This window comes from Cyrtonyx montezumae, unplaced genomic scaffold, assembly GCF_038088225.1.
Source record: "Cyrtonyx montezumae isolate F1298 unplaced genomic scaffold, pur_monq_1.0 scaffold_15, whole genome shotgun sequence".
In the NCBI taxonomy this organism is placed as follows: Eukaryota; Metazoa; Chordata; class Aves; order Galliformes; family Odontophoridae; genus Cyrtonyx; species Cyrtonyx montezumae.
Genome location: NW_027071881.1, coordinates 5,106,664 through 5,127,786, shown reverse-complemented (window position 1 = coordinate 5,127,786; position 21,123 = coordinate 5,106,664).

Sequence of the window (21,123 nt, the reverse complement as noted above, 5' to 3'; positions counted from 1 at the left end):
AGATAATCTATTATCTTCACAAATTACTGCAGACAGTTCTTTACTGTTTAAAACCTTTTATCCAAATAAATGCATAAACCTTTAGGAAGGGAAGAAGGTTGGGGAGATGAAGAAAATCAGCGTTCTGCATGAAAACATCCTTTTTCCATTGGCTGTGTAAGCTAAAAAAAAATAAGGTTATTTAGAAAAAAAAAAATGAAGAGAAAAAGAATGAGCCCAGGGGAACAGAAAGTGGTGATCTGCAATGGATTCCATTAGCATCCCCCCCTTAAACTATTACAAGTGTTTGTTCTCCACAGCCTGACAAATATCTCGCTGTGTCGAGATTGAAAGCTGATAAGCCATGCAACACCCATCTCCTGCAGACCCACGGCCTCTGCAAGCTCATCACTTCGGGGCGGGCACGGTGTTCAGCTGCTGCTGGACAGTGCCACGTCGGGCTGCACCCTGTCAGCCTGGGAGCACTGCAGTGCTCTGCCACGCTGGGATATTTCCCATCCACACAAACTCAACCAGGAGTGAACGCTGTCCCCAGCACACTGTGATCCTCATGTCAGTACCAGCTTGTGGCAGAGGAGAGGCAGGCAGTGAGGGCACAGGGGCGCTCGGAGTGCTTGGCAAGATGAAGGGCCAGAGATGCTGCGTGGGTTGGGGGTAGGAGCTGTGTTCATGGAATGGTTTGAGTTGGAAAGTACCTCCAAAGCCATCCAGTCCCACTGCAGTGCACAAGGACACCCACAGCTCCATCAGTGCTCAGAGCTCTCCAGCCTGACCCTGGGGTGTGCAGGGACAGGACACCACCCCTCTCTGGGCAGCCTGTGCAGTGCCTCCCTGCCCTTATTGGAAACAGCTTCTTCCTTACACCCAATCTAAACCTGCCCTCTTAGTTTGAAACCATTTCCCCCTGTCCTATCACAACAGATCCTGCTACAGAGACCCCTTTCTGACAGTCCCCCTTTAGATAATGGAAGGCCACAGTGAGGTCTCCAAGTTTCACAGCTCAGCTCTCAACCTGCCCTCGCAGGGAAGTGTTCCAACCCAGGGATCATTTTTGTGGCACTCCTCTGGGTGTGCTCCAACAGCTCCATGTCTGTCCTGACTGAGGACACAGTGCTCCAGGTGAGATCTCACCAGCGCACAGCAGAGGGGGATGGCCCTGGACCCTTGGTTTCACCCATCTCAAGGTGAGGGCTTGCCCTGTGCATTGCTATTCCAGCTCAGCTAATCACTGCCATCACTGCTTCTCCCAGCGCCCAGCACCAGGGGATGAGTGCTGCTCAGCAGGGGAAATGGCTCAGAGCCCAACACAGCCAAAACATTGCCTGGGAGAGTAACTCCTCTTGTCGAGCCCCAGCAACTCTTTATCAGGGAAGCCTCGTTCCCTCTGACAAAGCACAGCTAATGTTCTGTTTATTACCTCCGCTGGTGCATTTGGACTGTCAGGAGATGAAGAAATATCCCCAGAATTAACAGCAACATAACAGAGGGAGAAGAGCCAGGGGAGAGGTTAAGGCAAGTGCTGTTATCTAAGAAATGGGCTCATAAACACTCCTCACTGCAGAAGGCTGTGCCAGGACAGCAGCACCCTGCCTGTACCCAAGCACAGAGCGGGGCTCAGCCCCAAGCTGTAGCAGGACGGGTGCTGGGCACTGCTCCAGGCTTTTCCCCCATCTGTCTTTGTGGTTGCTAAAGCTCAGACCATAAAAATCTGCCTGATCCCATGAAGCCAGAGGGCTGAGGCTGGGTATTAGGAACAACTTCTCTTGAAGCGTGGTGGTGCCAGGGAAGGTTGGCTGTCCCTGTCCCTGGGAGTGTTCCAGGATCATGGAGATGTGGCACTGAGGGATGTGGTCAGTGGGCACGGTGAGGTGGGCTGGGGTTGGACTCGGGGGATCTGAGAGGTCTTTTCCAACTTTACTGTTCTACAATTCTGTATTTCTAACTAACACTTAAGTGCTTGAAGGCTCGAGCTGTCTTTGCGTGCACACAGGGCTTGAGATGAGCAGTTGTACTCCAGCCTGCTGCCTTTGGGTGGCCCACACATGGGAAGAGGAGGAAATTCATCTGCAGCCAGCTCCAGGCTGCAAGCTCAGCGAGAGAGGCTGGAGACCTCACTTACATATGGACAGGAAGGAGTCCCTGAGACAAAGGCTGAGCCCCTGAGCTGAGGGAGGTGTCCCTGAGCACAGAAGGGATGTAAATGGGGGAAATCAGGAAGGATCAAAAAGAAGATGTGGAATAAAGAACTCAACAACCCAGTAAGAGGACAATGGAAAGGCCTTTACTTCTGATACACCCTTCAGAGAGGGGCTTGTCTGGTGGGAATCAGTCCTTCAGATTTGGCACCAGAATGAATTTCCTTTCCAACATCTCCACACCAAGGGCTTCTCTTCTCACCTGCACAGGGGTTTTCTAGCTCCCAAACTGCCCTGCATGCAACGTGCTGCACAAAATGCCATGTGAAGCAAAGCCACCCCCAGCACTGCTCCAAAGTGAATCAGCTCCCAGCCGTGCTGCACTAATCCTCTGCAAACATGCAGGTTTTCAATTTACTTCTTATAGTGCCTTGGAGGATGGAGCTGTCAGAACTGACTGCTGCAGCATGAGGAGAGCAAAGTGTTTCTCCCAGACAGGATATTCACACGAGCCCTGCAGCAAACAGTGGGGTCCTGGCACTGTCCACATACATATGGACAGCACTAAGTTCTGGGCCCCCTGCAAACAGCTAGGGTTGCAACTGCTCTCTGTCTTCCTCCCACCATGGGGATCTGGTGGGCATGGAGCAGGAAGAAACACTTCCAGATCTTTTGGCACCAATCCACAGCGGCACAATGGACAGTAAATCCGCGATGATCTGGAGATGGGACATCTCCCAGCTGAAGTAGAGAATTCCTAGCACATCTCCCTTCTTGCCATCCCCAGGAGATGGAGGCAATAACCCCAGCACACCCCCACACCGTGCCATCACAGCTCTACCTGAGCCTTTTCCTTTTGCCTCTCCATCTCCTGGCTGGAAGGCAGCAATGTCAGCTGCATCCTGCACAGAGATGCCCTCCCGACACGCTCGTGCCCACACATCAGCAGCTTCAATTCCACCTTCTGCCTCGAGGTCGGGGAGCTGCAGTGTGCTCCCTGTGCCCACAGCCTGGAGGAATAGCAATGATCCATTAGGCTCATGGCATGCAGCCCAGCAAGGCTGGGACAGCACATCCGAGCCAGGAGGGGACAGGTGAGGGCAGCCAGGGGGAAATTCAGGAGTGTGGAAAGGTAACATCTCCTGTCTGCCCAGGAGAGCTCATATGGTGCTCCTCGGGGCTGAGTGACCTTAAGGGATGTCTCTAGAATAAAATACAAAGGCAGTTTTCATTGTCCTCTCTCAGGTTGAACCCACACAGGAGGATGCAGCCCCGGGTCAGTCGGGATGAAATGTTCTCCAAACACCATCGTGCTGGGAGGGTGAGCAGAGCTGTCAGAACAATGCAATTAGCCACTTAATTCCTAATGTTAATTAACTTTCACTTGCTCTAGCACCTTTGTCAAGGTATCACCCCACTCTCTGGGGTGCTCTTGGGAAAGCAATTATATGCTAGTTACTCGCAATTAATTACAGCTTTAAGAAGGCCGTGGGAGGGCATCTTTTCCTGTTTGATCTTGTAAATGCTTCATTAAAGGCCCAACAAGGAATAGAATATTTCTGTAGTTCTGCTCACCTGGTAGCTCTGTCCTTCCCTTCCTTGAAGAGGCCATGGTGGTATGTATTTACACTTTGTTTTAGAAAAGAAGGAAGAAAGACCAGAAGCAGAGAGCTCATCTGGTATGGACACTGCACACCACCTCTGCTGCATTCCCCTGACTACATAGGCTGCTAAAATTAACAGTGAGAGTCTCTGGCATTAATAGGGAAGGATGGGTGACACTTCTCTAACGAAGCAGCTTTCCAGAACACAGGCTGCAAATGAAACCAAACTTTTCACCTGGAAAATGCGGACATGTCCGAGTGCTGGAGAGCATTTTGACTGAGATGCCTGGGGTCAAGCACTGGACCACATTCGATCACTCAAGAAAAGCTTTTAAGCCAAGACATGGATACTTCGGGGCTTAGCGCTGATTAGCATTTAACGAAAGATGCTGAGGCTTTGATTTTTTTTTAATTAAGCTATTGGAAAAAAATAATTGTGCTAAAACTTTTCTCAGAGAAAGAGCAAAGCCTTTCCTGCTGCATAGTTTGGTTATACAATGGCTCCTTGCTTTTCTGCATTCTCACCCAGTCTGGCAGTGAGTTGTGTGGCTGCCACCAAAGGATGTGCTATATGAACAAGTGATGGGGCCGTGCGTGGCACAGAGCTGAGCTCTGGTGCACAGGCACCTTCTGACTGTGGATGGGAAGAGGAGATGCCAGATGCAGATTCTGTGGGCTGCTGACCCTTGCCTGGAGCGATCTGCTGGCAGTGTTCCAGTGCCATCACATCTCTGCAGCTGTGCCACATCACTCAAGTTGGCCAAGCTGGCCAACAGACCGAGACCCTTTGCCAAGTTGGCCTTCACCCCTTCCTCGCTAACCCCTGCATGGTCACCTTCTCCCCATCCTCCATGGAAGCACCCGTGCCATACAGAGCCTTCTGCTCTCCAGCTGGTGCTCCTGCCTTTCCAGGAGCATCCTCCTGGGGAGGGGAGAACACAACAGCTCAGAAAAACTTCTTGCTTGGATTATTTTAGACACCATTGGCAGCTGGAGAGTGTCGGAGGTGCTATGAAGCCTGGCAATGAAGTGAGAGAGGGAAAGAGGAAAGAACAGATGAGAAGAAAAGAGTGAGCATTCACAGGGCTCTTTGCTGTTTCTGCACCTTGGAGCTTATCTGCCGGATGCTGAAAAATTTCATGTTTGTCTTGCTAATATTGCTCCTGTCAGCACAAATGGCACAGCTGTTCCCTCCCTTCCCACTGCCTGCCCCCAGCACCAGGTCAGCAGGACAGCTGGGGTGACTGCTCCCCACTGCTTGCCATCACAGACTTTTCCTCTCCTATCTCAGCTTTCCGCTTTTTTCTTTTTCCTTTGAAATGATGCAGGGAAAATTGAAAGGAGGAGTTGAAAGGAGACACATGCATCCTGGGGAAGGCTGGGAGGCAGCTCGGGTGCTGCAGCACTGCCCTGTCCCTACTGCAGCGTTGGCTGATCTCTGGCTGTGATGGGGTGGAAGGGAAAGATGCTCACCCCACTGGTGTCAGTGTGGCCTTTCCTGCCACCCCGTGACAATAGGACATTTCTGCTTCCAGCCTTCGTTAGTCCCATCAGGGCTGCCTGCACCTGGGAATCCTGCACGCTCATCACCCACGTGACGAGGATAAATGGGAGCCATCAGTCACCAGGGCTATCAATCTGCCAAGCTGCATCAAATCTGCCATAAAAGACGTTTAGAAAGAAAACTGACATTTTGTTTTATAGAGTCACAATTTAAGAAAGGAAGAGTGAGGGCTGGAGGTCCCAGGCTTCCTCATGTGGCTGCTCGGTGGCAGGACAAGGGACTGCTCCTCTTCCAGCCCCATTGGGGTCACCTAGATTTGGAGACCGGTGTCCACCAGGACTCTGGGGACAGAAGTCATCATCTGGCACCAACGTTATTCCCAGCACAGGCTCAGCAGCAGCACAAGGAGAGCTGAAAGCACAGCCCTGGGTCGGTCCTACCAACCAAACCCTGTGTCCTTCCCTGGGCTCTCCACATCACACCCCACCTCAACTCACCTGGTGAGCAGGAGAGCTGGAAGAGATGGCTTTCCTCCTGTGAGGTGGAGCTGCTGACTGAGCTTTTTCTACTACTTAGGGCAATCAAATGCCTTGCTCCTAAGCAGCTTCTTTGGTGCCTAATAATGGCTGAGCACACTTGCAGCCTCACCCTCTGCAGCAGTGCTTATACAGCCATTCTCTCTCACCTCCACCTATTTCCATCTCAGAATGTTTCTCACTGCTGTGGCACTCAGCACTGTGTGGGAGAGCTTTCCCCTTCTTCCTCTACTCCCTCCATCCTCCTCCCTGCCCCAACCAAGGACTGCCCACATCCTTGTCTGCCCCTGCTGCATTACACCGCCTGTATGGAGGAGGAGTCTCTAAATGGTACCTTCCCATAAATAATAATAAGCTGTAAAATCTGGGATTTATGGAGTGTCTTCCACTGAGACGCTGCCATTACCTTACAACCACTGATGAATGAAGCTGTGTGGTGCCCTGTGAAACACGGCAGGAGGAAACAGGAGAGAGTGGAGGAAGGAAGGCTGCAGCCCGACCCGCCGAACCCGGAGCGATCTGTGACCCCAGCTGATGCCACAGGTGTGGGGATGGCACCTAGCCACGCAGGGCATCCCCTAGCAGTCCCCTCCCTGCCCCAGGACAGGCATTTACACCAGAGGGTCCAACTGCATCCCATTCCAATCCTTAGCTCTTATTTGTAGTCTTCAGCTGTTAATTTCTCTCTCCTTCGGCTATTAATTAATTCTACAAAGCACTTTGGGATCCATTTATTATGAATGACACAGTAGCAAATAATCTCTCCCGTGTTATCACTGTGTGACTGCAGCAGATCACCCGCTGACTGATGGCTGCATATCAGAGTGGGACAGTGGGCACCTCCAGCACATTAACCCCGTGCTAATGGGGATGGAAGTCGTGTCGAGGAGTCACAATGCATCAGTGGAAACCTGGGCCCTGTCCAAGAGGGCTGGAACGCCGCATTCCCAGCTATCCACCTTTTTGTAAGACCTGATGAGTGGGAATGGGGCTAAAGAAGCTGAGGGCTCGGATGGAAATTGTGCACACCCAGTAATTACTTCACGGGGACGAAGACTCCGCATTCTTGTCTTGATCATGAGAGATCAAGATGAGGAGTGAGGAAGGCCCCAAGACGCATATAAAAAGCTCCATCAGCACAGAGAAAACGAAGCCAAATGATCGTCATCTTGATAGTAAATCTAATTAGGCTTGTTGCTGATAGCTCCCTTTTATTTCCTCCAGCACTTTTTCAGGCAGAAGGACAGATGTCACGACCAGCCCCTCAGACATCATTACCAACGCAAGCATGGATATCGGGGAGCAAAAACTGTTTATGTTCCTACTATTTAAACAGCATAAAACAATACTCTTTACAGCAAGTATTAGCTGCCTAATGGCATCCCATCATTTCTCATATCAGTTAAGTGACAGATGGAGCTGACGGCATAATTAAGCCACTAAGAGTCTCATAAATTACAGAACTACCACCGAAGCACCAACCACACTGAAGGAACCATTGCAGATATGATGTACGAGGAGCACGAGTGAGCAGCCTTCATTACGTGACTGAAACAAAGCCATTATGGGGCTTGGTTGTAACGGGAAGAAACCCTAACGTCAGACCCACTACTGAGACACACAGTGCTGAGCACAGGAAGGCATCAGCCTCCAATCCCAGAGGATCACAGCGTTCTCAGGGAGCTCTGCGGCTGCAAATTCAATTCCTCGATCCTGGAGGGAAGTATATTTTGGCAGGAGACATTGCATCGGAGCAATGCCTGCAAATGGGGCTTGGCTGCAGCACGGGGTGCTAAAAATGAGCCTTTTCTCCATCATCTTCCCATCGAAATGAGGCGGCACTCTGTGCCCCTCGCTCAGGATTACTGCATCGCCCAGCACTGAGGATGGCAGCGTCCAGCAATGCTCTGCAGAGCAGGTTTTGCACCTGTCACTGTTGTGCTTCCCGACTCTAGTAAATACCAATCCTTTGTGCTGCTATAGCTGAACAGATTTTGTGGGAGTGGAGCAGTTTTAGACAGCGGTAAAATTTCTAGGTCATTACAAACCCGAGTGAAGTTGTTCTCCTCAATCTTTTCTTTTCACCTCGTTCCAATATCCGATAGGAAAATGAAATACCAAACAAAATTACACGGGATACATCTGTCAGAAGTTTGTTGCTGTTTCCAAAATGTGAGGATGTTTGGAATAATAACTTTTCATTCACCTCCCTGGGAAGTCAAGCTGTGTGCTGCTGAGGAGCAGATCCCTGGCAGGAACATGGGATGCTGACTGCTGCCTCTGCTTGGAACTGTGGTGTTGAGGGAAATGAGGAGCAACAGTGGGATTCCTACTGCTGGATTTCCTTTAATTTCCAAAAGCACTATGCTAAAGAGCAACATTAAGGCTGTGGGGAAGAGGGAAGCTCAAACAGCGATGCATTGGATTTTAAACCTACTCAGGCAGTCTTCAGGATGCCACAGGAACAGGAGAGGTGAACACCTGCCTCTGGCCACACAGAAAATCACAGAATCATAGCATGGTTGTGTTGGAAGGGAGCTCCCAGCTCCTCCATCCCCACCCCTGCCATGGGCTGGGTGCCCCCCAGCTCAGACTGCCCAGAGCCCATCCATGGCCTTGGGCACCTCCAGGGATGGAGCACCCACCGCTCTGGGCAGCAGTGCCAGGACCTCAACACCCTCCACGTAAAGAATTTCCTCCAAACCTCTAACTTCTAATCTCCCTTCTTTTGTTTAAAAATCATTCCCCCTCGTCCTAAATGGGGTCCTCTCCTTCCCAGTGCCTCAGGTGGTTCTGCCTGCCACCCTGCCAGCTCCTGGGAGACAAACGGCCGATAAACGACGAGTTATAAACAGGCTTTTAAATTACAGTCCAGCACTGTGACCTGCAATGCTGCAGCAGATCATTTTATCAGAACATTATACCTTTGAATTTTAAATGAATTTAATTTACAAGACCAAGGATAGAAGGAGAGGACTATCCATAGAGATATTATTTCATCGGAAAAAAAATCACACAGAGAAATCTGTAGCTCAGACAAGCAGAAGCACATTAAGGCTGACAGTGAATGATGTGAATTTACCAGGGAATTGTATAGAGAGGGTAAGAGAAGTGGCAGAATTTACATTTGGTGCCTGTGTTTATTGCTTACAGCTGAGCATTATAAATAATAAACTGGGTTCGTACTGCCTGTGCTGAAAAGTTGTATTTTTCCCCTTCCTCCTTCCTCAGATCCTGTGGATGCTGTGACATGCAGGAAGGACCTTGGAGAAGGAGCCCAAGAAAGAGATTTGTTGGAGAGGAGGAGTACGGTGTGGGTAAGGGATAGAGCCACGGAGCAGCTGGAGGAGGAGGAAACCCACATCGCTCCACTGCAGAAATGGCCACGAGTGTTATCCTACCAAGTGGTGTTCCTCCAAGAACACTGTGCAGGTGTCACGCTGCTGTCCCTCGTTTCCACCCTCTGTGCTCTGCTTTTCCAACCTTCCTGGGCTCTGTGGTGGCCCCAGCTCTGTCCCTTGGCCCCTCCCTCTCATCCCCACGGTCCCTGCTGCACGCTGCCCTCCGCAGACTCCCTGCAGCAGCTAATGGCATGTTATTTTCCTTCTTTCCCGTGGCAAGAAAGAAAAAGGAAATTTGATACCAATTTATCTCCAGTTATTGTTTGCGCCTCTAACAGCGGCTCATTCAGAAAGTTTAATCACTAGGTACCTTGTTCTGCTTCCTAGCTGAGCATCTTTTGTGTTGCAAGACACGTTGCGCATTGTGTTCAGTCCCCAGCACAGGTTTCGTGGAGAGAGCTTTAAAAATCACTTTTCCTGGCCACTTTTCTTCTTGAATCTTTAAAGAGCCCTTCCTTTGTGAGTCCTGGCTCTCCTCCCTCCCAGCTCTGCTTTCTGGAGCTGCCCTGACCCTGCATGGCTCAGCATAGAGATCCCCCCATGAGATTTGGGGTCACCCCTGGAGCAGCCAGAGCCCAGCGTGCAGATGTGGGCAGGATGGGACTGCTCAATGCAGTCACACTAAAGCTCCTCCAAGACCAGGAGGGGTTAAAGAGGAAAAGAAAGGAGTCAAAATCAGAACCAACACTGTCTTGATAGGTAATAACTGCCACCCCAGAGAGAAACTACTCCAGAAGACAGCAAAGAGAACTCCAGCTGCACTGAGTTGCTGCACAGGTGGTTGATGCACCCTGCAAAGCACGTGTCCCACGAGCAGCAGGTGGGGGCTCCTGAAGGCCCAGGTTCACTGCAGCAGCAGTCACCAGGCCCTTCTGCGTATGAGAGCATGGGGTCAGGGCTCTGCTCCAGCCCTGCGTGCCCCTGGAGCTGGGGACACCACAATGAAGGCTCAGCTAAAAATCAGATTTCTCAGCCTTGGCGGTGTTCAGTTCAAAAAGCTGAGATGGAAAGCAGTATTCCACCCCTCCTCCCCCAATAACTAATTCTGAAGTAGTTTGGTGTGACAGTTTTCATAGGGACCACTCTAATTTCTCAGCACACACAGCTCACTCTTTTCATGCAGACTCCCATTATACACAACCACACTTGAAAGGGTAAAGCCTTCCCACTTTTCATTTGGGGTTGAACAAAGCATTTCATTTAGTCCCATGTGAAATCCTCGCTGATTTCTCCATCCACGAAAAATTCGAAACTACAAAAGCAAACTACCCACTCCGGCTCAGCCTGAAATGAATTCATTTCCCAGCTTGTTTGAGAGCTGCAGGTGTTAGAGCCAGATTGCAGCACAGGTAGCAAATGAGCTCGTCGGACTTGAGGCAGCAGAACCTCCACCTTGGGTTAGTGAACTGAACTCAACCCCAAGAGCCCTGGAGTGTCAGCTGAGAGCGGGGCAGCCCCAACCCTGAGCTCTGTGCAGGGGGCACCAGAGGGCCCCAATGGCAGGAGATTTGGGATAAAGGTGCAGAAATCCTCCAGCAGGGAAAGGCAAAATGAGCTCTGTAGGGACACAAGTGGTGAGGGTGGGTGTCCCAGCAGCCCTGCCTGCGTACCACCGAGATGCCGTCAGCACTATCTGCACTCGTGCCTTTGTTCTTGCTGATGAAAGGACTCCTGGAGTTGCACACGGTGCAATTTATTTGCCTTTTTAACAACTACACACCTCTCTCCTCCTCCCTCGCTCTCTCTTTCCCCGAGATAATATTGACACCAATATCTATAAAGGAAAATATTAGACTAACCTCTTCCATTACATCCTGATTTAACTACGTCCCCGCGCTGCGCGACGCACCTGGCTGTCCCTGGCTGTTTGTAATGTGCTCCTTCATTCCTTTCTGAGAGCCCCTCTCTTCCATCAAATTCCTCCTCCTTGCACACTAAGCTGCAGATTACTTTTTCATAAGGCGCAATTTCACCTAGATCTCATTACTTACTCTCTTAATGTATTTTCTGTATTTGTTTCATCTGCAATTTCTCCCGTGCTCTGTTCTGCTGATAAAATAGGCAGTTGAGGAGCTATGCAAAGCAACTTGCTGGAGTGCATTAACTAAAATTCTTCTCATTCCCAATTTGATAGGCACCCTCTGTGCTTCCAGCCTGACAGGCAAAGTGCGATCCAGCATCTGTGCAGTGCAGGAAGGGCCCCAGGATGCAGCACACTTGATTTATCAGCACCTGTTTGATCGTGGCATTTAAGCAAGCCAGGAATACAGGGCAAGAGAAAGGTGCACAGGGAAATGCACTGAGGCCATCCTCTAAGATGACAAAGTTTCCTGAGGATGCTGTGGTGCTCCAAGAGCAGTGCAGCTCACTGCAGACACTCCCTTCCTGTGACACACTGTGGTTTCCCCCAACCACAGTGTGTATAGGTTTCAGATCTAACACAGCAGAGAACCTAACACTGCAGGGGATGTGACACTACAGGGGATGTGACAGCGCAGCCTGTCCTCAGAAAAGTGGAATTTGCCCTAAGAGGCTTAAAGCACAAGTTTGGGGTTTGGCCTGAACTCAGGACAGAAAAAAAAGACCCCCAAAAGCGCTGTGATTACAGGCAATATTTTCACTCTGCAGAAGATTAACAGGTCAGGAGAAGAATTTAAGTCTCCTTCTTTCCTGAATTCCAATTTAATAGCGAATAATCCTGGCCCTGAATGCAAAGAAAATATATTACCCAGGAGAATTGCAGTGAAGTTCAAAGGAGGTCAGACAACAAAAAGGTCAAAAATGGCACAGATGGCATTTTGTGATGGGGTACAGAAAAGAAAAAAGGATCTGCCTTTATTCCATCCCTCCTCCCCTCCCCAGCCAGCACTCCGACACCCCTCCATGTTTATGCTGTGGATAAAACAGGAGGCTGCAGCCACCAGCACTCCCTGCTCTTCAGTGGTGTTCAGGCGAGTGCACCATTTTTAATGTGTCTGGAGGGAGGAATTTATTAAAGAGGCACTGCATTAAAAATATGCAAATGTTCCCAGTAACTACACGGGCCCATGAGGAAGGCTGATGAAATGTCAGCCCTCCCTTCTCCCCTCCCCGTTTTTATGCACTGAGATGGTTTATGGCTCCTCCTGTTTTATACTGTAACTGGAGGCACGGCAGATATTTAATCTGTTTGGAAATAATTGCAGCAATAATGATTATTTTATTGGTTTTAACTACACTCTAAAAAAAAAAAAAGAAAGAAAGAAAAAAGGGAAATGCTGCAGCAACGATGCAAAGGAAGGGAGAAGGGAAGAGGAGGAAGGGTTGCTCAGTGTGTGTGTGCGCTCCCATAGCCCCATCTGCAGCACGTGGGCAGGCGTGGGGATGCGGTGGGACGCAGGGGAAGGTGCCTGGCGGACACGCAGCGTGTTGCACATTTACACTGTAGGAGCCACGCTGCCTCTCACCTCTCAGCAGAGCTGCATTTCTAACACTGATTGCTCGTCTGAGTTTTCGCAAGTTCTCCCTTCAGAGTGCAGCAGGACGGGGGAGGGGAGCAGAGGAACTGCCGCCCCTTTGCTGTTTGTACTTTGAAGTTACACGGCCTCAAGGCAGCTAAATGCCACAGCGAGATGGACTCGGGTCTTAATCCCAGAGAAAACGCCTCTTTCAAGTTCTTTTTATATCTTCCCAACCTTCCCAAATCCTGCCTAATACCAAGCTGCGGCGAGCTTTCTTTTGCGTGTCTCCCTGTTTCCTCCGCTGCCCGTTTCCCCTCTCCCCATCTGTCAGAAGGAGTGAAGCAGCAGCAGCCTCCTGAGCTCCTGAGCCCATGTTCTCCATCCCTTCGCTTGCTGTATTCTCTAAGGTGTCTAAGGAGCAGCATATCTCAGTCAGAGGAGCATCTGGAGAGACCCAGCACCCTTTGCTGTTTCCCTCCAGGAGCACAGCTCAGCCACAGTGCCGGGATGAGGCAGGCACTGAAGATGAGACGCCATCTGACACAACAGTGAAGCTGTTTTCCCTGCCAGCAAAACCTTTCCATCATCAGCATCCCACGCAGGTCACAAACACGTCCCAGGCACCAAGTTTTGTCACTTCCTGAGGTTTAATGCATAGCTGCAATACGTGAAACCCCAATCACTTCGGCAGCATCTATTTATCTCTCACAGTCTGCAGTTAAACCTCCATAAATAAGTTTCCTGCCAGCAACTGGTGCTTAATTATTATATAATAACTGTCTTAATAAACGAGAGTCTTTATTTGAGGCACTTCATTTAACAGATGAGACACCATCTTCCCCCCCATAAATCCCGGAGCAGATGGAAATGTCAGAGGGTCCTGAGGCTGCAGTGGGAGTCAAGGCTGACATCCATGTTTACAGCAAAAGGGAACAGATCCACGAGGTCCTCTCTGATCAGCACAGCCCCCATTCCTCTGATTCAGCGTTTGGAGCCCATCAAGCCCAGTCTGCCCAATTCAGCTGTGAACCATAGAATTATCAGCATGATGTAAAAGAAAAAGAGTTTAGGAGTAAGAATGGCCAGATGGTTCAATGCCAAAGGGGCCTTCCCGTGTAGAGAATCCCTCCTGAACCCAGAGCTGCTGGGTCTGTGAATGAGACAGGAGAGTTTTGCCATGGCCATGACAAGCACCGGCCTCCACCAACATGTGATGACCACCGTTGGTTACTTGGTGTCATCTTCTTTCATCTCAATTAACTTCTCTCCTTTTTTTCTCCCTCCTGACACTCAATTAAAAGTGTGACCAAAAGTTAATTACTGTAATCCAATTTAGCTGCAATTCCTGTTGGGGAATAGCAAAGAGTGAGTGAGTGGGTGAGGGGCTGGGAAGGCAGAAAAGCCACGCAGGAGACTCCTGAAGCATAGGCAGGGCTGGTGAGCCATGGCTCTGCTTACCTGCAGATGTCTGGTGCGGCTCAGTCACACCCAGCTGATGGGACATGGCCGCACGCAGAGCCTGGGCAGCAGGACACAGCCATGATATTGTTAGTGCTCATGGTGGTGACGGGCTGACAGCTGGACAAGATGATCCTAGAGGTCCTAACCTTAATGATTCTGTGATCCTGTGATTCTATCCCAGCAATGCCATGGGAGGAGGAGCAAGCGCTCTCTACGATCATCGAGAGGACAGTGATGAGCCTTGCTGGATGGGCAGGTACAGGCAGCCAGGTGCAGGGCTGTGTGCAGCGATGGATGGACAGAGGAAGACACAGAAATCAGGACGAAGAGGTGAAGCGCAAGCCTGACTTCCCTGGCAAGACGTCCAAATGGATTCTGCTAATTAACTTCCTTCTCACAACATCCTGGCAGGGTTGCAGACTAATTAGAGCCCCCTCTCCTATGCTGGGAAGCTATCCTGCCTTGGCCACTCACGGCCGCAGCCCTCAGATTGAGGACATATGGCAGCTGAATGTGCCAGACGAAGCAGCATGTCTCGTCGGAAAATGTCGGCAGCTGGGAATGAGCAGCCCGGCTCGGTCGTGAGCCCTCTCCAGTCTGCTTCCCCCACTGCCTGCAAACAAAAGGGCCTTGAGTGCAAAGCAGAGGCACTTCTTGGCAGCGTCGCTGGGCCAGCTTAAGTCAGAGGTGGAAATCAGGACATCAGGATTTGATAAAGTTACTCTTCGCTCCTTCTAAGTCTTGAAAACAAATACATGAAATAAAAAAGGAGTCACTGGCAAACTTATCTACCTCTCTAGTCAGCCCTGTCTGCAAACATTAGTAAATAGACTGAGCAATACTCCCATCTAAAGCTGACCTGCACGAACCCCTTGACAATCACAATTTCCCTTGCTGAGAATTGCCCATTTCTTCCTATTCTCTCCAATAGCATTAATCTGTCATAGGGATTTTAACTTGCACCCCCTGGTCACCATCGTGCCTTGATAGCGTTCTGTCGGGGTCTTTATCAAAAAGAGGCTTTTGAAATTCAAAAGGAGGAGTGTGTGTATATATACTTTCTCATTCCCTTTTATCCACTGGTCTCTTAACTCATCCAAAGGCTTTAAGCGGGTCGGAGAAACACAATTTTCTACAGCAGAAACCATGCTGACTGTCCCTTATCCTATAGAAAAGCCTAAATATAGACTCTGAAAGTCCTCACAGCTGGAACGTGAATGCAGCCGTCCTGCTTTGAAGCTGTCTGAGACTTGTGCACTTCCCAGATGAAGGGCTGGCTGGCTCTGCCAAAGAAAGAGACAAGTCTTTTAGAGATGCCTGGAGATACCAGGGAAGATGTCAGTGGCCCACAGACTCTCCTTCTCTCCCTACTTTTGTTATATTTTCTGCAGCCTCTTTAGCACCTTGTCTGTCAGTTTGTGCCGAGGAGGAGTGAGGCAGCTCTGCAGCCTACACCCACCTGGGAACCAGTACAGAAAGGGAAAGAAATGCAGAAAATGTCAGATGGGAAACAACAGAAATACAATGGAAGGGAGAGTCTGTAGCTGGGCTCTGCCCACCCAGTTGTCTGCCCACTGATCATGCTCTCTCCCAGGGATCACTCGGAGCTCAGAGGCTCTCCTGGGCAGCCAAGCAGTAAGTACACGGGCTCCCTTCCTGCACACTGACTCTGTTTCTGATAAAAGCAGGCTATCAGGATCTGCCTTGCCACCAGAGAACAGCTAAGAGCGATAGTTATTGTTGGATTCTCCAACCAGTCAGTGACACATTCACCAGGACAGCGTACTCGGATTAAATTTCCTTCTCCACCCAGAGCTCAGATGTCTCTAGGATCTGCTATCCATTTTCTTAATGCAACTGCCTGACAGTTAAATCCATGCCTCTGTCTATTAGGGAAATGCATGTGCTATCAGCACCATGAATTCAGGCAGCCCTGTTACATCAACCTGATGTATTCATGGCAACTCTAACCCCTTCCCTGAAAGTTACCTGTCGGCTGGGCACTGGAGCTGTCAGGTCGTGAAGGATAACAGTGTTATGGGACTAAGGGACAGCAAAGCACCAGGGAATCGGACTTGCTTTGTGCTGTCTGCATTAGGCACAGGACAGCTCTGGGAAAACAGCACTTCTGCATCAAGCACGCAGGAAGACATCAGCCCCACATGCTGATCTGGAAGCACTTTGAAGACATTCACTAATGGAGATTATTGCCCTGAGGGGAAATGGGAAGTCAAGGAATGCAACAACTTACATTTCCAGCTGATTTTAAGGCACTGGTAGAGGCCACCATTGGCTCTGCTGGAGCCAGACCCAAAGAAGACCGGAGAGCTTCCCAGTAATGCCTTCAAGGGCACAGATATCTAAGGACCATCCACAGACCTCCTGGGCTGACTGCTGTTTCTGCCACTTTAGGGCCCGAGCCAATGTTACAGGTTGTCACCAAACAGTTTCACAGTTAAAAGTTAATTCCCTCGGACCCTGACTGCAATGGGCCGAGATTTCCAGCCCAGTCACGCTGCCCTGGCTCCAGCATGCGGCTCTCCCTCCCACTCCGAGCTGCTACCAGGGCTGGGATTTTTGTTGTTTCTTTTTTCTTCTTCTTCTTTTTAACCTTTCTCTGAGCTCTCGCTTGCTTCCTCAGCACCTAGTGTAATTGCTTGCAGTCTCGGAGGATCCTGGTGAGGATTTATGTAACGCGCCAGGCAGCAATTTGAAAGGCTGCTTTTGGATATAAGAACTTAATGCTACACCAGCCTTGGGGAAAATGAGCTGGAATCCTTGGGAGGGCTGAGTGGTGTTTGCTGCACGCTGCTGAAGTGAAAGGCTGTGGGGCAGTGCGGGCAGCTCCGAGCTTCCACCCGCGCACTGGCGAGGATGCGAGGCGAGCAGCAAGTGGCTGCTCCTTCTCCGTCTCATTATGCTGCAGCTTTATCTGGAGGGCGATGCAGAGGCAACCAGCAAATGCTCAGCATTGCTAAGCAGCTCGGAGTGGAGACAGAGGGAGCGTGGTTGTTCCCGGCAGCCAGCGGTGTTGTTGGGGTTTCTCTTTCTCCTCTGCATTCCTGTTTGTATCGGGGCTGAACAGACTCGGGGGGTTCCACTGCTGCTTTCAGGATTGCCATGTGAGAAGGGAATGGGGACACTGGGAGAGATCCAGGCAGGAACGGAGAGGGGCTACTTTTAGGAGGAAAGCATTGTTTCTGTAAGGCCCCTGTGCAGCTCTCAGGCACAGTGCCCCGAGGGGTGCTGTGTTGGGACGGCAGCACAGGCAGCAGCAGGATGTGCCCAGCTGCCCCAGCCCAGCCTCACCTTCCAAGTCCTGTTTACCTCAGTTTAATTTTCCATCAGCTTGCTGAAGGTAATGGCACTGGAGCTTCTGAGCCAACTTCAAGTGCATTCAACAGAGAACTGAGGACCTTACAACTCAGCGGAGCCAAAGGATGGAGGGCCGAGCAGCAGCCAAGTGGAGCAGGATGCTCCTCTCTGTGTCCAGCCAGCAGGGAGCTAGCATGGGGCAGGGACAGGAGAACACAACCACCATTCAAGGCAACCATTTCTTACTTAGCCACGTTTTCTTCTCACTGACTCCAGAAATTCACAGCTTAATGGCTTTCGAAGGGTTAGGTTGTTGGGATTTTTTATGATGGAAAGAAACAGAAAAGCCTTTACTGAGTGATGCAGGCTGCCAGCTGGGCAGCTACCAGTGCTCCAGGTGCAGCTTCTCCTCCTCTGAGCCTCTGCACTTCCACCTCCCCACCTGCACCCTGCCCAGGAGTCACCAGCACTGTGTAGCACTCGCAGCATCAAATAAGCACGCTGCCACATTCCTTCTCTCATCCTTGGATCTATAAAGAAACCCAGTGGAGGGGGCAGGGGGGGATGGCAAACAACAACAACAACCGAACAAACCCAAGTAAATTAACATTACAGCTGAGGTTTTACACGCACCAAAGTCAGAAGTTCAAAGTTATGGTTCCCTCTCCAGCTGTAATTCTGGCACACCGCACGTATATATTAAGACATTAAAGTTAGCCCCATAAACTGTAATACAAAATACTACACACACACGGGGGGGGCAATCTACGATGGCCAGGGGAGCCATAACTCCCACTGCCCTGACTCCGTGCGTGCGTTTCTCCCTTAAAAAAGGAATAAGTCAGCTCTCATTCACTTGTAATTCAAAGCTCAGGGTGCCGAAAGGGAAAAGAGAGATTGTTCTGTCTGCCTCTTCTACCTCCTCCTTTTCTCTCTCTCTCTTTTCTATTGCACAGGCTGTTGTCTAGTTGCTTGCGATCAATGCTCCCCCTCCGCCTGACTTTGATATATCGGGAGAGATCTCAGATTTCTGCTCCTGTCCTCTCCCGCTCTGTAACCGATCCAGCTCTCCGCAGCGCCCGGCAAGGCGTGGGCAGCAGATAAGGGATAGCCTTTGATTGAATTTACTTAATTTATACAGATGATGGGACACGAGAGGAATATTAAAATACAAATGAGCGGCTTCCTATTTCACGTGCATGGAAATCACCCCAGCTGATAATGAGCTGCAGGAAACCTATCTGTCTGCCTACCTGCCACGGGTCTGTCCCTGCAGCCCTCCCCCTCGCATTAATGCCAGGGAAGTTGCTAACTCTGGAGTTAAACTTTTAAGTCCTTAAAGGGACAGTGGTTCAGGTTAATGGAGCAGTTGTGTGGGAGCTGTAGAGAAGGCATAAGGGGCTTTCAGAGCCTGAAAGCACACTGCTGTCTGCTGAGTGGGATGGGGAGAAGGCTCCAAGGTGCCGGAAGGGAAGGAGCAATGCTCTCCTCCAATGGAGAGCATTAGCTGGACCTGAACAAGAGCCTGCCAACAGAGCTGACTGCGCACAGTAGGAAATGCCTGCAGGCAAATTAAACCAACTATAATGTCATCCTGGAGATCAAAATGGCATTGCATTCTTGAAATAAGTTTAAAAAGATCCTGATGCTTCTTGGTCCAAGATGCTTTACTTAAGTAACAGCCAAAGCCAAACAGAAATGAAATACTCTGCTACTCAGCTCCCAGGAAGGCAGGCAAGTGTTGAAGTTAGGCCAAGGAGTAAGTGAGTTCTGCACATCAGGACAGAGAGCATTCCACCCAGAGCGGCTCTGGAGATATAATCTCTGCTGAGCTGAAGGCATCAGTAAGATGAGAACCTGATCTGCTCCAGGAGCTCCGGTACAGCTCGAGCCCTCCTGCTGGTGGTGCAGCAGGAGGCAGATGATATTCCAAGAGCAGCGAAAGTCCCTCATGTCCCAGCTCCCCACATGTAGGTCCCAGCACCACAGCTGTGAAACAGGAGTGGGAAAGTGGACATGCTGAGACATCGCTGGGAGCTGGGGGTAAGGGGCTGCTCTGCACAACACCTCCAGGCACACTGGGAGGGCTGACTCCAACACAAGCACATGGGGCTCAGAGGGATAGGGGGAGCCAACGTGCCCTGCTCATCCTACTCGCTCTGCTGGCCTGGAGTACCCTTTCTGCTCACAGATGGAGCAGAACTCTCGATGAGAAGAACGATGCAACAGTTTTGCAAGATGACTCTGCTTTCCTGATGTCCCACTTGAGAGCTGAAAAGCTGGGAGGCACAGCCCTGCAGGCAGGCACGTCCCTGCCTCCCACTGCCACCAGACAGCCTGGGTGTTTAGGTGCAGACTCAGTGCTTTTTTCAGAGGGCACTAACACTTTTTAAGCTGTTCTGGAGCAGAATGGTGGGGCTTTATCAGAGGCTGCTAGGCACAAATGGGGTACGATCGACCGATGACTTTCAGCCCACCTCCCAACTTTCACAAGTGCATTCTCTCTCCAGAAGCACAGAACAGCGTGGAGAGAACTGGGATGCTCCTTCTCCGACTGATCCTCCAACTTTCCATTAGAAAGCAAAATGACCCAAGGAATGGCAAAATTATGCTGTCACAAACAAGACAGTCACTTTGAAAATCAATATTACCCCAAGGTGTCATCGTGAGCTGACAGCTCTGTTTGGGCTGAAGCACGGAGCTGTATTCATGCTGCTCTCACCACCGTTCCCAGCAACGTCCCCACTGCTGCTGTTACCCGAGAAAATGTCTGACATGGAATTCTACTTAAAGCAGTGCAAAGGATGGATTTTTCAGTTCGGTGACCAAACCAAACATCATCAAGAGAGATGAGAAAAGGAGAGAAAAGGAATGTGCTACATAAAGCCTAAGTGTTTTATGTAAGGCAAAACCAAAATACGATCGTTGACTTTGGGGTGCTTTAACAGTTACTGACTCCATTCCTTTATTTCCATTTGTTAAAAGCAGCCTTGGAGGACGGGTTCCTTTGGAACTGAATGTGGGCTTTGTGCAACGCCAGCAGTGCCCTGCTCGCACTGCCCGTCCCTTCCTCCTGCTCAGCACAACCAACAGCACTCACTGAGCTGTGCCCGAACTGGGTCAGGCTGTCCCACAGCTACAGAAATGCACTTTACAGCCCACGTGAAAATGAACCCTGAAAGTGATCAGCTCCCAGTGTATGGATGGTTTCAAGAGAGATGAAAGATCTGGGACGTCTGGTGAGCCTGCGGAGTTCTGCTGGGCTCCTGTATCTCGCAGCAGTTAGGGGAATGCGTGCCCCTCGGAAGGTACATTTGTGCATGGACAGGTACAAGCTGCCTTGAGTACCTCTTCCATTTCCAGATTGCTCAGGGGGAACTGAAATAGCAGTGTACACAGCTGGTGCCACCGTGCCAGAGAACTCCAGGTAACGCAGGAGGTGGAGTGCAGCACTGGGAACCCATTAACCCCCACTCCTGGGAATGGGCACTTAGCTGCTGGGAAGGGAATGGTGCTTCTTCCATCACAACTCAGCATGAGCAGACAGGGCAGCACTGGTGAGGACTCCTCTGTGGCTGCTTTTCATGCGTGACAGAGAAACATGGTCCCAAGCAGCTGTTGGCAGGAAAGCTCCTGCTGCATTTTCACAGGAGTTAAAGCATTAGATCTGCCATCCTGCCCAGACATCAGGCAGGGGTAATTAGCTGCTGCCTAATCCTGCGTTGGG